At 39.5% G+C, this 14,631-nt stretch overlaps 1 long non-coding RNA gene across 1 annotated transcript; it reads right to left on the bottom strand.

The window, feature by feature from the left end:
- Nucleotides 1–3,729: 3,729 nt before the first annotated feature.
- LOC144022559 (uncharacterized) lies at nucleotides 3,730–5,696 on the bottom strand. The gene is made up of 3 exons (XR_013284360.1): nucleotides 5,373–5,696; nucleotides 4,818–4,871; nucleotides 3,730–3,923 (listed from the first exon to the last, which is right to left on the bottom strand). It is a non-coding gene; the product is annotated as an uncharacterized LOC144022559 (long non-coding RNA).
- Between the last annotated feature and the right edge of the window lie 8,935 nt (nucleotides 5,697–14,631).

Here is a 14,631-nt window from a genome sequence, read left to right as displayed (position 1 = left end):
AGCGGATGTAAATTTTAAGATTGTTAGATCCGTGTTAGTTTAGGTTGTGGATACAGAGACCACACAAATCCATTATTTATACAACTAAAGATTTTAAAATTTAATGAATTGATGCCATTTCTGAGGACTCCGGTTCGAGTCCAGGCTCCGGCCTTCCTGGGTGGAGTTTGCATGTTCTCCCCGTGCCCGCGTGGGTCTTCTCCGGGTACTCCGGTCTCCTCCCACCTTCCAAAGACATGCATGGCAGGTTAATTGGGCGCTCTGAATTGTCCCCAGGTGTGTGTGTGAGTGTGGGTGGTTGTTCGTCTCTGTGTGCCCTGCGATTGGCTGGCAACCAGTCCAGGGTGTCCCCCGCCTACTGCCCAGAGCCAGCTGAGATAGGCGCCAGCACCCCCCGCGACCCTTGTGAGGAATAAGCGGTCAAGAAAATGGATGGATGAATTGATGAAGTTTAACCGCCTTAAGATATTGTATAAAGCCTACCGTGAAATTCTACCAGTTAATATACAAACTAGATTGATAAAAAGGGAAAGTGAGTATAAATTAAGAGGAATATACATTTTCTCTAAACCTAAATACAGAACAAAACAAAAAGAACGATGTATTTCAACTCAAGGTGTCAGTCTATGGAACAATTTGGATTATAAAACAAAATCTTCTCAATCTATTTGTATTTTTAAAAAATGTATAAAAGTATATTTACTGCAAAAATATACATCATAAAAGGACATGCATTTGAATTATTTTTTGTTTTGTTTGGTAGTATTGTAACACCAAAAGCATCTCGACCGCTTGCTGTCATTGATTTTGTGTTAATTCTTTTTTTGTGTGTTGATTAGGGGCAGACAAAACAAGTTTTACTTCTTTCTGTCCCCTTTCATTTCTTTTATTTTAAAGAGTGAAATAAAATGATTTGATTGATTGATTGATTGATTGATTGATTGATTGATTGAAGATTTGGGTAAATGAAATTTTAGACCTGGGATGAAAATATGGTTTTTTTTTTTTTTTTTTTTTTTTTTTTTTTTTTTAAAGACATTTAAGGCCTAAAATTTAGGTTTCTGAATTTTAGACTTTTTATAACTTTTTTAGACCCCATTCAAATCCTGTGGAGACTGGAGAGGTCTGCTTTACTTGGATTTTTTTTTTTTTTTTTTTTCAAATGTCTCTTGGCAAATAAAGCTTCCATATACTATTCAAATTTGAGTATGATGGTTTGCACAATGCATACATACCCATGGTGGCTCTCTATATTACGAACATTTTCACAATTTAAAACTGTTCCCAGCAGTTTTTATGGCTTTTGTCAAAAAATAAAATAAAATAAAATAAAAAAAATACAACATAGTGGGTTAGGGTTAGGGTTAGGGTTAGGGTCTTAACCCTGTTTTACTACCTATTTTGATGGGGTGGTCCTGTCTCATGCATATTAATCACTGTCCAAAACAATTTGTTTATAGGTCAACTTGTGGTTCCATTCCTTGCTGCTGGAGCGTGATGCGCGTTTTGCTTTCGAGAGATAAAACATTTTTGGACTCTATGCCAAGCATGAAATATTTTTCTCGACCCTCTTTGGCCTTCATTACATCTGTGAAAATTCCCTGTGCAATATTTATGCTATAAATAACCATCAGTTAACACCAAGAATGGCAAGCAACTGAACAATTTCTGCGGTGAAAAGGTTAAATGAGAGGGATGCATAGGGCTGCCCTTAACCAAGTTGGGGCCCCAAGTGAAATTCTATTTGGAACCCCGTCGCCCACAATTTCTCCCCACAGTTAATAGCTGTAATATAATAAAATTAATTCACCCTAAATGAAATAAATGGACTCAATAACAACTTCAAACCAATTTTCTTGATGTAAAGTCACCAATGATGCTTATGATCCCTAACTAGGATAATAAATATATGATATCAAAACTACTGCTGTTACTATTAAATTATGATATATCAGACTACGGATATACTAGCCTAAATAAAACAGTGAAAGGACAACAAAAATGATACTTTATCACACCATCCCTTACATCTCTTTATGCCTCACTGCAGAGCGTTGTGACAGCAATTCAGATGGCAGAGCCAACACAGAGCTGAAAAGGTATGGCATGACATGGCTCCTACTCTTCTGGCCTGGAAGGTATATGACAGGATAGTGAAGTGGTTGTGTTGTAGTATCGTTACTTTTTTTTTATTTTATTTTTTTAAGTCAGAGTATAGATGTATACAGTACAAGGGCTGATGCCAGAGTTTATTGGTACAATAGAGGCGCTTTCACACCAAAAAGCCCAGGAACTTTGAGTTCATGGTAGAGTCAGTTCCGGGTCCGAAGAACTTGTGAGCGGCCCACGAGTTTGCGTTCACACGGCATGAAAGCAGGCAGGGTAGTTTATTCAAATGAGACTGATGACGTATGTCAGGGGAGGAAAAAAAACAGCACTACCCCGCCTGTCCAGCAAGTGGCGGTACCGGTAAAACTGAATGACAAACAACCAGTGTGACGTTGAAAAACGCGACCTTTGACCCTCCATCGCCATTTGTTACGATACAAGGCATATCATCTTTTCGTTTTCCTTGTCATGTTGTACAGAGTTGTGTTTGCAGCAATTAGAACTTCACGGGAAAGGTTGATGAGAACCATTGGGACCCGCCGTATTACCACATCAAGATGAGAAATGGGCAGGACTTGCTCACTTGGAAAGACAGTCAAACCTGCAAGCACGAAGACGTGCACTGGTAAGGTTTAAACACACAATTATACGAAATTTATTTCACATCGGAATTAAGCTGTAACATGTAACGGAGCTCCCCTTGCAAGGTGGAGAACACGAAAAAAAAATGAAGTTACAGAGTGTATTAGTGCCTTAAACACATCGTATGACTGGCGCGTTCAGTTGCACGTCTACTTGCGTGTGTCCCCGCGCGTCGGCCGTTTGTGGATGTTTTGTCGTACTTTCTGCCATGAAAAGGGCAATCGCTGGAAACTGGTGTTTCCTGCCTAGTTCTCGTGCAATTCACGGCAAAATAGGGCTTGATGGCGAGTTGCTGTTCACGCTACATGTACGCTGCGTATTTCATAATACCGTTGGACCTGGATGTATTGTTAGTCTGTCCGCATGTTTTTTTTCTTTTTTTTTCTTTTTTCTGTTAAACACATGATTGACCGATCCAAAGTGTTGAAATGGCTTGCTTTCTTTGACGATGCACGAATGTTAGAACAAAGGTGCCGGGATTTTGGGAAAAGTGCTGATTTTGGAAGTGTCAGATTGCCACCTCAAGCCAGTGGTTTATCATAGGGCCATAAATTGGTGCATATTCCGCTATTTTAAGGTATTCTGTCATGTAAATCACAAGGCTGTTGCACAAAAGTAATTAATGTAGATATTAACTTTACATTTATTAATTTGTTGTGTTTCTGTTTCAGATTTGCCACTTCTACCAATCTGGGTGTGTTCCGCGCAGGGAGTGGAAGAACATCAGAACCTCTGAATGGTGGGACGCTGTAATTATGTTTGCATTACTGTTTGTCAAAAATAAAAACATTAAAAAGAATTCATTGAGCATAAGTTTTTATTCGTGTGGAAAAAAAACCAGAACCACAAAAGTGATATGAAAACAAAAGCATTTATTACTTATGCATTTGGCTTATTTGTGTCCACAAGTCTGTTTTGGACTGCCAGGAAGCCCATTTGGAACTCTCTGTCGTGCATTTGTTCAACCAGGTCATGTGCCACGTGTTGATCTTCCTTGCGCTCCTCGCTTCTGAGGTCAACTTCCTCCTTGTGCTGCTCGCGTCTGAGTTCAAGGTCCTCCTTGTGCAACTGCATTTCTTCTAAGAACATTGCACTCGTGGACTCCCCCTTCTTTTCATCAAATTGGTGCAGGTATTCCAAAAATAGGTGGTCTCGGTCCCGTGTCCGCTAACCTATAGGGATGTAAATGTACAATGAGTGACAGTAAATACTTTTGATGAGCTTCCAGTTACATGACTTTGAACTTATTGGAACTTGACAAAGGGGCAGGAAACTCTTCGAGTGGCGCAGTTTCTGCTTGTGGACGGACCATCCTCGCTTGTACTTCCTAACGCATCGACTTAAACGGTTTCAACAGATTCGTGCAATGAGTAAGAGTACAGTACAATGATTTAGGTAGGGGTAAAACACGGCACTCACGTTAATGTACTTTCATTTTTCATAGTTACAGAACAGAATATGCCACACTACATTGCCAAATATGGCGGCATGCACTTGAAGCTTTTTTAGGCAATACACACTAGTAAAATTGCAGGAATGTAACTTTTTTTTTCCCCCCCTTTCTCAATGCACCATTATGAGTGAAATGAAAATTGTATATGTGAGTATGAGGATTTATTATTGTGTATGCCTATGAATTTCATGTACATACGTTAATGACAAATGCACGCATGTGTTAAGGTGCAATTGTTTACACAAGCAGGATTACACATTTTCTTTTAGTACATTCCAGTAAAAGAAAATGTGTAGTAAATTAATACATTCCAGTAATGTACTTTTTTTTTGTTTTTTTTTTATGAAATGAGTCAGTAGATATAAAGAATGGGTAGGACTAGACAAGTTTTTAACTTCTTTCTACTCCTTTGAACATGTAAACTATTATGAATGATTGCAATAAGTTTCTTCTTTCTTTTAAAATGTTAACTGCTACTCATTTGTTTATAATGTCCAATAAACAAACAAACACACTGCCTTATTCAACGAAGCAAAATTAATTGTGAGTGGGGTGTTGCTTTAAAAGTTTTAAATGAAGCTTTTGAAGTTATATAAAATGAAATGAAACATACCAGGACTGTTCAGGGAGGCATCATAACGTAAAGGAGAGCACAGAGAAGGTCCAGCTGTAAGTCACAGTACATAACATTATTTTTCAGTTTCCCTAGAACTGTTTATGAGTTGTTGTTGTTGTTTTTTGTTTTTTTTATGAGTTGTTAGGTGATGAGGCTAACAAGTTAAAACGTTTTAGTTACGTTGAATGCAGAGCTTTGTATTAAGGAAAAAAAACAAAAAAAAAACGAAGTGGTTGTTTTGCTTTTAACAGTGAATAGTATGCCTAGCTTCCACACGTCCTTTTCACGAAGCTTTTCAATTTCGTCACTGAAAGCAGGGCTATTTCGGCGTTAGCTGCCTACAATACTTTTCGTTTACTAGGTTAATTGATTTAGGAATGATTTCACATTACATGGGCTCGGAGTTGCCCTGGATGCGTGACTTTGCCAAGCTTAAGCTAACATGCTACGCTAACAGTTTAATGCTAGCGCGGTGTAAAAGCCACGTTGCGACCAAGCATCGACCTAAATAAATTTATATACAAAGATGTGCATGAGGCAATTCTGTCTTACCTTCGTGTGTTAGCAAGGCTGTTGGCAATGAATCCTCGCACACTGCCGTGTCCTTGCACATTGCTTCCAGCATGGTGATTGCAGAGTCCTCCTTTGTACTATTGGTGGTACAACCCATCCGGTGGCCGAGAATGTCGTCCAGTCTTTCATACATTTATTAATTTTGCGGTCATTTCCACTGTGGTTGTTGTGGTCCTTGAGTTTCCTTTAGTCCTGTTGGAGTTTCTTTAGTTTTTCCCTCACCTGCTTTTGTGTGTGTAATGTTAACTCTGCTAGCTTCGCGGTTATTATCGTTTCTTGTTGGACTTTCGAAGTGCCGTTGGGTCTCCTCGTCCCATGTTCGCTCAGGAGAGCCTGTACTTCCTCGTCTGTCCACCTCTCGTTTTTTTAATCCTTCCATTGCCGAAATGTTTGAAGAAAAAGTCGTAGCGCCCGATAGAGTATAGTAAAGAATAAATGGCGGCTTTACCGCGGGAAAAAAAAATCATCTAACCAAAACGACACACCTCCTCACCCAGTCAACCAATCATAACACACTAGACAACACGCCCCCACCTTGTGTAGTTCAGGGTACACCCAAATACCCTCCTCAGGCCTAGGAACTTAGGTAGTACCGTTTCGACCCCCCCAGACCCGGAACTGGTTTTGTGTGTGAACGCAAACTTTGGACAAACTCCCCCGGAACATAGGGAAGTTCCTTCATAAGTTCCTGCGGTGTGAAAGCGCCTTAGGTGTGGCCCGATGAAATGACCTCCAAATTATGAATACTATGTAGTATCTCAATTATGAAACTGCCTGTCATCACACTGCAGGAATTTTTCAACTATTTGAAATGTGCGTCATAAAAGTTGCTTTATTGCATTGCTCTGCTAGGCTGTTTACATTATTTCAAAGAAGTCATTTGGCATTCCGCAACCAAGCATTGCCTAATCAACGACACAGGCAGAGGGAGTGAAGCCCAAGAGGAAACTGATAAAGTGAAGAGGAATGCAAAAAGCGATGGAGGGTTGAAGACAAATGATTGCATGTACCCACAAATGAACCAAACATACATACAAACATACAGAGTGAGTTTGATTGCATGTGATATTCATTGTAACTATTAAAACAACTTTTTGGTGGTTTATCAAGAGTTCATGTAATCTTTTTAGTCACTTCAAAATAGATATAGTACATAACTGTATGCAGTGTGGATTTATTATCCTCTTACATTTTATTTTTCATTGTGAATTTACTAGTGGAGATCTATGGATGGTATTAAGGTTTTGCAAAGGAGTGGAAAAATATCTTCACAGAACTGGATACGATGACAGCCTAAGCTATCTCCCATGATCTCATTTTCTCCATCCAACGACTTTAACTTTATACCATTATTTGTATTTATAACTGTAAAAAAAAGTGATAGTCAAAGATAATTTTCAGCATGAGTAGCGGTTGTGTGGTTGTGGTCCAACGTAAAAATGCACACATTTTTGGAAGACGATATACATCGTAGTAAATAATGATAATGGGACATCATATCTACTATGTGATTGTCTGCTGACTGCTCATGACATTAACATGAAAAACAAAATGAGCTAACAGGTAACATAGACACTTCTGCAACTTTAAGTAATTTAAATTGGACTCCAGAATTCACACATGGTGTTTTTCTTTTTCTTTCTTTTTTTCTCTTTTTTTTTTAAATAAATAAATAAATAAAAAGTGCTTCTGTAGGCAAATATTACGTGGAACATATCTTACACTTTATTGCTGCAAAAGGGAACAGTTACATACATCATTCTAATCTAATACTATCATGAGGTTTCAAATTCATAATAAATAGCAATATGCGAGGAGTACAAAAGTACACTAAGCACATCCTTGAGAGCATGACTACAAAATCAATCCAGAAGTGCTGCAATGTGAAACATGACCTCTGGGGGGAGAATGGGGGCACATGCAGGACAGATATTACAGGATAATGTGCATTTATAATTGCAAAACTGGTCAAGACTGTGGAAACTTGTCAGTACACATTCCCATCAAGTATTTTTGTGAAAATGTACTTCTTGATGTACAGTACAGACACGTCTAAAACCGTCAATGTAATGAAATTCCTTGTAATAAATATATGGAATTTGTGTGCATTTGCGAAAATGCATTGTGCACACATTAATTGTACATTTGTACCCATTAAAACAAGTCAGGCACATTTCAATCTGATTCACATTGTTTTGGCCATACTTCCTTCCGATGTTATGCAAATCAATTGAGCAACTTTCTATTTGTGTTTTGTGCCATCTAATACAAATAATGCAAGCTACGAATGTACATGTAGAAATACATGCTACACATGACAAACAGATTTTCTGAGTAGCATACCATGTGTGTATATTTTTCCGTGGCCAGAGATAGAATTTGTTTGGGAAGAGGTCCTCAGGGGTGAACAGGGAATCCCCTCTCTAGACTTAAATTGAGGTGTATGTGTTAGTGAGTGTGGTTGTATCTAAGTGTTTACACATATTCAGTGACACACTCCCCTTGCCCTGTGTTCACCCTTGGAAAAATATTTACTGTACATTACCAAACCACACAGTCACTTAGAAAAACAAATAAACTAAAGCTCCAATCCTGAGTCGCTACTTCAAACTACTTATCTTTGTTGCTTCTTTTAAAGAAAAGAAGTTGATGCTGCAAAAGTCATTATTTATACCTTTTGGTGCCTTGTCAGTCAAGATGCTGTGACACTCAGCTCATTCACCTTTCATAATCCTCCCTTCATCCCTTCTCTCATCCCACTCTCCCCTCGTCTTTTTCTCACCGTCATGGCTCATTGGAAGACAAACATCCTGACCCTACACACACGCACACACACAAGACTGGCACCCCCTGCTAGCCGTCTTAAAAACAACCCTCCATCCCTTCCTCCCCTTCTATCTTCCTCCCTTCTCAGCTAAGCTTGTAACCGTATCCTACCTGCAGCGTATCCTTTACATGCATTCATCAACGTCAGCCATTTGGACAAGGTCTTAGAGGGCAAGAAAAAACAAAGGACAACATTAAATTAGTGGGAGAGAGTTGATGTGTGGTTGCTAGTGATATATGAAAGGTGTCCTGGAGAGAAGGCATGTGTGGAATCAGTAGTATGGCCACTTGCTGAGTGTGAGAGTCACACATTTGGGAGGTCTCAGTTTCAGTGTTAAAGCGTTCAGTTAATCAGGACCCCAAGGAATAAATAAATCCATGAATGGTGTCACTTATTTGTACATGTTTATGTTTGTTAACTCATTTGCTCCCAAAGACGTATATATATATATATATATATATATATATATATATATATATATATATATATATATATATATATATATATATATATATATATATATATATAATGTTTTTTTTAGAGCATACAGAAGGCTTTTATGCAGCCTCTGAACTGAAGAGAATACTTGAAGCAATGGTAGTTATTACAAAAACGGCCATCAGGTGGCAGCAGAGTATAAGAGATCAACCCGGGCCATGTTGCAACAAGCGCTTTTCCCCACTGTTTTAAACAGACTTGTGAATAATGATGAAACTTCGCTATATTCTAATGTTAATTGCTGCAAAACGGAAACAGATACATCGTGACTCTTATCTTTCTTTAGCTAGGTTTCATATTTTTATAGCCAAGAACACAATAGTCTGTGGGCCTTGCAAAATCAGTCAAAATCCAGTAAAACAGCCGGGAGCAAAGGGGGTTGCTTCAGTAAAAATGGCTGGGAGTGAATGAGTTAATGATCAGGTTTGAGTTATGGAGACCTAAGTCTGAATTTGACTGCCTGTGCCTTGATCAAATCCACCAAAATCGTGTTACACCACCTGTGCCACAACTTAGACATGCTTTTAGCGGTCTAAATTCTGAATTCTAAATGTAATTTCTGTCACTAAATTGTCAGGTGCAGTGGGGAAATGTATTGAAAAAACACCATCAGTCCTCTGGAACGCTTAACGAGGTGCAATGAGGTCTTACAAATTCCCAAACACTTTAAACCAAACTTGCCCCAGCACGCAAAGATGCTCCAGTTTTTACACAGATTGTTTGTCTATGACAATAAAGCCTGTGGAGTGGTGTAGAACTGCACTGTGTCATACTTGATGATTTTTCTCAGAATTTGTTCAAAGTGGCGTCATTGCATTCACGTTATCTGAGGCATCTCAAGGCTTTCCATCAACATAAAGTGATTGTTTCTGGAAATATTTTGTGTTTTCCTTGGCTTTTCATGAAATGCTATTGTAACACTTGCAAAAATTTAAAAAGCCTCAAAAACATGTTTTACTGTGAGAGAAGAAGACCATAAACTAGAAGTTACATGAACTATACCTAGACAGCAGTAAGTCTCCAGTATCATCATGTACCATACACCATATCACTTAACAAAATTATGGTTGGTGGTGGTGCCTATGATTTCATACACCCTCCATTCTCACTCTGCCCACCTCCACCTTTTTTTTTTCTTTCTTAAAGTAAACTAGCCTTTTCAAATGCCATTTTAGGCTTATGCTACGCAGTTTGGACGCCACTTCTTTGGTGAATTTGATAAGAGTATGGCCCTTGGAATTGGACAAACAAAATCCTAAATTTGACTATCTGACTAATTTATGTTCTTAATACATAAATGATAAATGTTAAACTGATACAAATAAGATGCAAAAGAAAAGTCGAATAATGAAATAATCTAAATTGGTTGAATATAAAATGCTAAATGCATTTAAATTGTACTGTACAATTAAGATAACAATTTTTAAAGACAAAAAGATCTCCATTTATCTTTTGAGCATAAAATATATAATGTAATCTGTGGGAAGTGTGATGAAGTTGATTTAGGACAGCTAACAAATAGTTCCATGTGGGCCAATCCAACAATAAAGCAGCGATTGATCTCTTTGCATCACGCTTGACTGACAGCTTGGAGGACTCTCCCCTTTGAATGTTGGAAAGACGGCACGGCACGTAGGATGCATGGGAGGAGGGAAGATGGGGGATGACTCTTCAGCCTGTTTGTTTCCGTTCAGTGTTGAAAGACTTCTCCTTTCATCTGTACTTGTGTACTGGTGTCTGTCGTCAGACGAAAGTAGGCAAGCAAGCAGAATGTTGGTCTGTGGAGATTTACGGTGAATTAGAAGGACACTTGGTGTTCCCATCCCCGACTGTTTAAGTGGCCTGACTGACTGATCTCCCTCTGAGATCTTTGTCTGCAGCAGATGTGTGTGCACAGCAACACGTCAGAGGTTGCAAGAAACTTCCACTTGCTGCGGGTCAGATTTCAGATAATACCGTGCATCCTGGTGATTTATTCAAGCTGTTACTGTTGACAGGCCTTTTAATAAAAGTGACTAAGGCTCATTTGTAATCTTCCAGAATAAATTGTACCAATGCACTTGAGCACATGCATTCATTTTAGTTCACCAAGACTATTTTATTTGCCTCATTTTCCAATGTTGTGAATTTTACAGAATTAACATACATAAATATTATTGTACTCAAGACATAAATGTCCTTGTCTCGCACCCCACATTTTCCCTTCTTCAAGTAATGTTTATGGATTATCGTAAACGTTTGTTAAGATTGTCTTATCGAAAAGATTCCCATACCTAAGGATACAATACAGTACCGTTTGGTTTATAAAATCTGCCTATTGAAATAAAACACACACCATTGCATACTTTCGAAATTGAACAGACCTTTCTGGAAACATTCGCCTCTAAAAGTTGCAACAGTCGAGCTGTCATGAGCATGCAAGTCAGCTTCGAAAGACACGCTTCGCACGGCATTTTTTCATTTCAGTTATTTATTTCACCCATCCGTCCATCCATCCATCCATCCATCCATCCATCCATCCATCCATCCATCCATCCATCCATTTTCTTGACCGCTTATTCCTCACAAGGGTGATGGGGTGTGCTGGAGCCTATCCCAGCTGGCCTCGGGCAGTAGGCTGGGTACACTCTGAACTGGTTGCCAGCCAATCGCAGGGCACACAAGAGACGAACAACCACTCACAATCACACCTAGAGACAATTGAGAGTGCCCAATTAACCTGCCATGCATGTCTTTAGAATGTGGGAAGAGACCGGAGTACCCGGAGAAGACCTAAGCAGGCACGGGGAGAACATGCAAACTCCACCCAGGAAGGCCGACGCCTGGACTCGATCTTGTGTCCTCAGTACAGGGAGGCGGACCTGCTAACCACCCACCGTGCCGCCCATATATATTTAAAAATACACATTAATGAGTAATCAAGTTGTGTTAGTTCCCAGAGGTTTCTAAAACGTGAGCCTTTTGTATGGCAAAAAAGCTGGCAGTTAAGCAGCGTATCTGACAACGTGCATGCGCATAATTGGCTTACTTGGCTAGCAGTCAGTGGCTTTGCGTCCTGGAGATAGAGGGCTAGATGCCAGATTTCATGCCCGAGGAGGCTCCAGCGGTCTCGGCGGTGCTCCGCGGTCCTCCGGCCCGCTCCAGGAATGCTCCAGAGAAAATATAATTTCAAGTGGCCGTCCTACTGAAGTAATCATCACGAAAACTGGGAAGAATTTTGTCCCTCACTTTCAAGAAAGGACGTACGAGAAACATCAGTGGCTAGCTGGCTGTCCATATAGGTAAACCAATAAACTTTAAACCAACCAATAAACTTTATTGGTTGAACCCTCTTGTGGCTCTTCTGCAGTGTCATTTTTCCCCCTTCTCCCAGGTTGAGCCCACATCATGGGCACGAGCCAGTTCCGAATACTGTAAAGTCCAACGAATTGGCAAATTGAGATTTTGTCATTTTACTCACCACGGACCTGGTTACATTACAGTGTGTGCGTATCAACCTGCATCAGTCCTGAATATTTCCGCTTTAATTTTATACCTACACAGCGGTATAAAATATTATTTAATATTGAAATTAATAATAAAAATACCCCCAAATTTTTCCGCTTGCGCCCTTACGGCCACTCGCATATGTGACACTTCAGCATGCCCACTCGAGTGTGTGCGTGTTTGTTGTCAGTAGCAGTTGGAAAAATATCTTTTGAAATAAAATTTCTTAATGGTACAACCGTACTTCACTATTTTTGCCGTAGAGGAAGAAAATAACGTGGAAAATACGCATCTTACTGTAGGTATGGCAACTGAAAATGGCCTCCACCGGCTTCACTTCTTGCTTGGCATGAGCAGTCCATGTTATTTTTTTTACGTCCCTGCTGTGTCAACCTGGCTCGTCAGAGGCTGACGTTGATCTTTTTTGAAGCTTTGAGCCATGACAGCACAGTAGAATTTTTCTTAACATTTTCTTAACTCATGAACTATGGTTGTACACACGTGTTGGGGTGTGCTAGCATCGCATGTTTACAGCGGGGGACTTGAATGACAAGGACACACTTCTCTCGTACAGCACAGATATATATGACAACTGACGTTATCATGCGCTTGGTGATGTGATGAGCATATTATATGGAAGTCCGTGGATGCTCGGCGGAACAGCTTTTTGGGAAAAAATAAATATGCATTGTCAAGTGTACTGGAATGCTGACAGACTGTGACAGTACGTTCTTTGCACGTACCTGATCGCTCAATGGAGCTCCGTACCGGTGCGTTCCAGCCCACTTAAATCACTGATGTCAAGAGAAAAATGCAAAAAGAGCGTATTCTTCTTCAAGTAAGTCGGAATTACAGTGGTTAACTTCTTTTTGTACTCGTTTGACAAGCAAAAAAAATCTAATATAAAGTAAGATGCATGAGTTGTATATGCACTTTGAAAAACCTTGGCAAGACACAAGGCTCGAAATAAGTAGTTTCCTATCGTGGTTTACGGGTCACAATTTTTATTTTTTGCCTCATTAATACATTAATACAATTCGCCGAGACAACTGTCAAAAGTAGCAACGTGTCTGTTGGGTTCTCATCGTTAATTTCAAAGAGCCCGCACGTGATGGTCAATTAGTCTCTGACTGCAAGGAGCTGGAGTGGCATATTTTAATGTATATATTTTTTGGTGTTTTGGAGTGAAAATTACATTATTTAAAAAAAATCATTTTTTTTCTGACAAGAAAATAAAGTTCCCATACAAATTGTTTATTTAGGAATAAAAATTGTTGATCCTATTAAGGAAAGAAAGAAACAGAAAACCAATTGCTCCTATATTCATTGTTTAATAAAAAAACCCTTGCTTCAGTTCCCTGGGATTAACCTGCAACCTGGGAAATTAAAAAAAACAAAACAAAACAAAAACTCCATCAAATTGGAGAGTTGCTCCTCAAATTGATTGTCATTGATTTGCAATGTACAAATCAGAGGTTGACTGATGATTCAAATCATCTTCTAATAAACTGGTTCGCGCGGGCTTGATTGAAAATGGCAATCTCAGTAGTTAGCATTTTAATTTGATTACATAATTACATTTCCACTGTCCAGGGTGCTGAATCAATTGCTATTCAGAAACGTGCAATACATGAATGCACAAAGCCAATAGGTGAAGAGTTTTCATTGTTTCTTGAGGCTGCAGATGTGCAAGATAACTCCATCGTACAATTGGTAGCATTGTTCAGAAAGAGTCCTCTTATCAGGTGAAGATAAACTGTAGCCCAGCAACCGGTTCTGGTCCAGCTACAATGAAATGTACACTATACTGTATGCAGTCATGAATACTTTGCACAAAGTTGGATGGTTGGGCAACTGGAAGATGGGATCAATGTGCGCACGTGTGTGCGCACGTGTGTTTGGAAGGGGTGCATGTGGGGGTGGGGATCAAATGAGTCAGTGGTAGGTCATATGAATTGGATCAATGGGTCGAAAGGAATTATTTGCACTTTTCCATAAAATTTGTTCTGAACACCCTGTTTTGTATGTTCCACTCCTGCACGGGAACATCATCTTCTTCTTTTCATCTGTCTCTTCAAAACAAGAGAAGTCACCACCTTGCATCCTGTCAAAAGGCATTTTGAAGAAAAGTGAAAAGTGAGATTCAGGACACAACAACACCGAGACAAAAGCAGAGCGCACAATTGATGGTGCCAGATGGCTGTCCTTGGATATTGTCAGTGCTGTTGCGGCCAGCCAGCGCACAGCTTGAGACCGAGAGACCGTCCGGACTCCGAGGTCCACATCACTGTGATTTGGATTGATTCTTGTGATGCAAAGTATCACAAAAGTCACAGTTCTGATTGGAGGGATTTGAGTCAAAGAGAGAAATAGAACCTTGTCTTTGTCAACCGTGAGGTGTGAGGATCCCAGAAACGCAGACACAGG

This window comes from Festucalex cinctus, chromosome 7 (assembly GCF_051991245.1).
Source record: "Festucalex cinctus isolate MCC-2025b chromosome 7, RoL_Fcin_1.0, whole genome shotgun sequence".
In the NCBI taxonomy this organism is placed as follows: domain Eukaryota; kingdom Metazoa; phylum Chordata; class Actinopteri; order Syngnathiformes; family Syngnathidae; genus Festucalex; species Festucalex cinctus.
The sequence above is the reverse complement of the archived record's forward strand: the minus strand, read 5'-3'. Positions and strand labels throughout refer to the sequence as shown.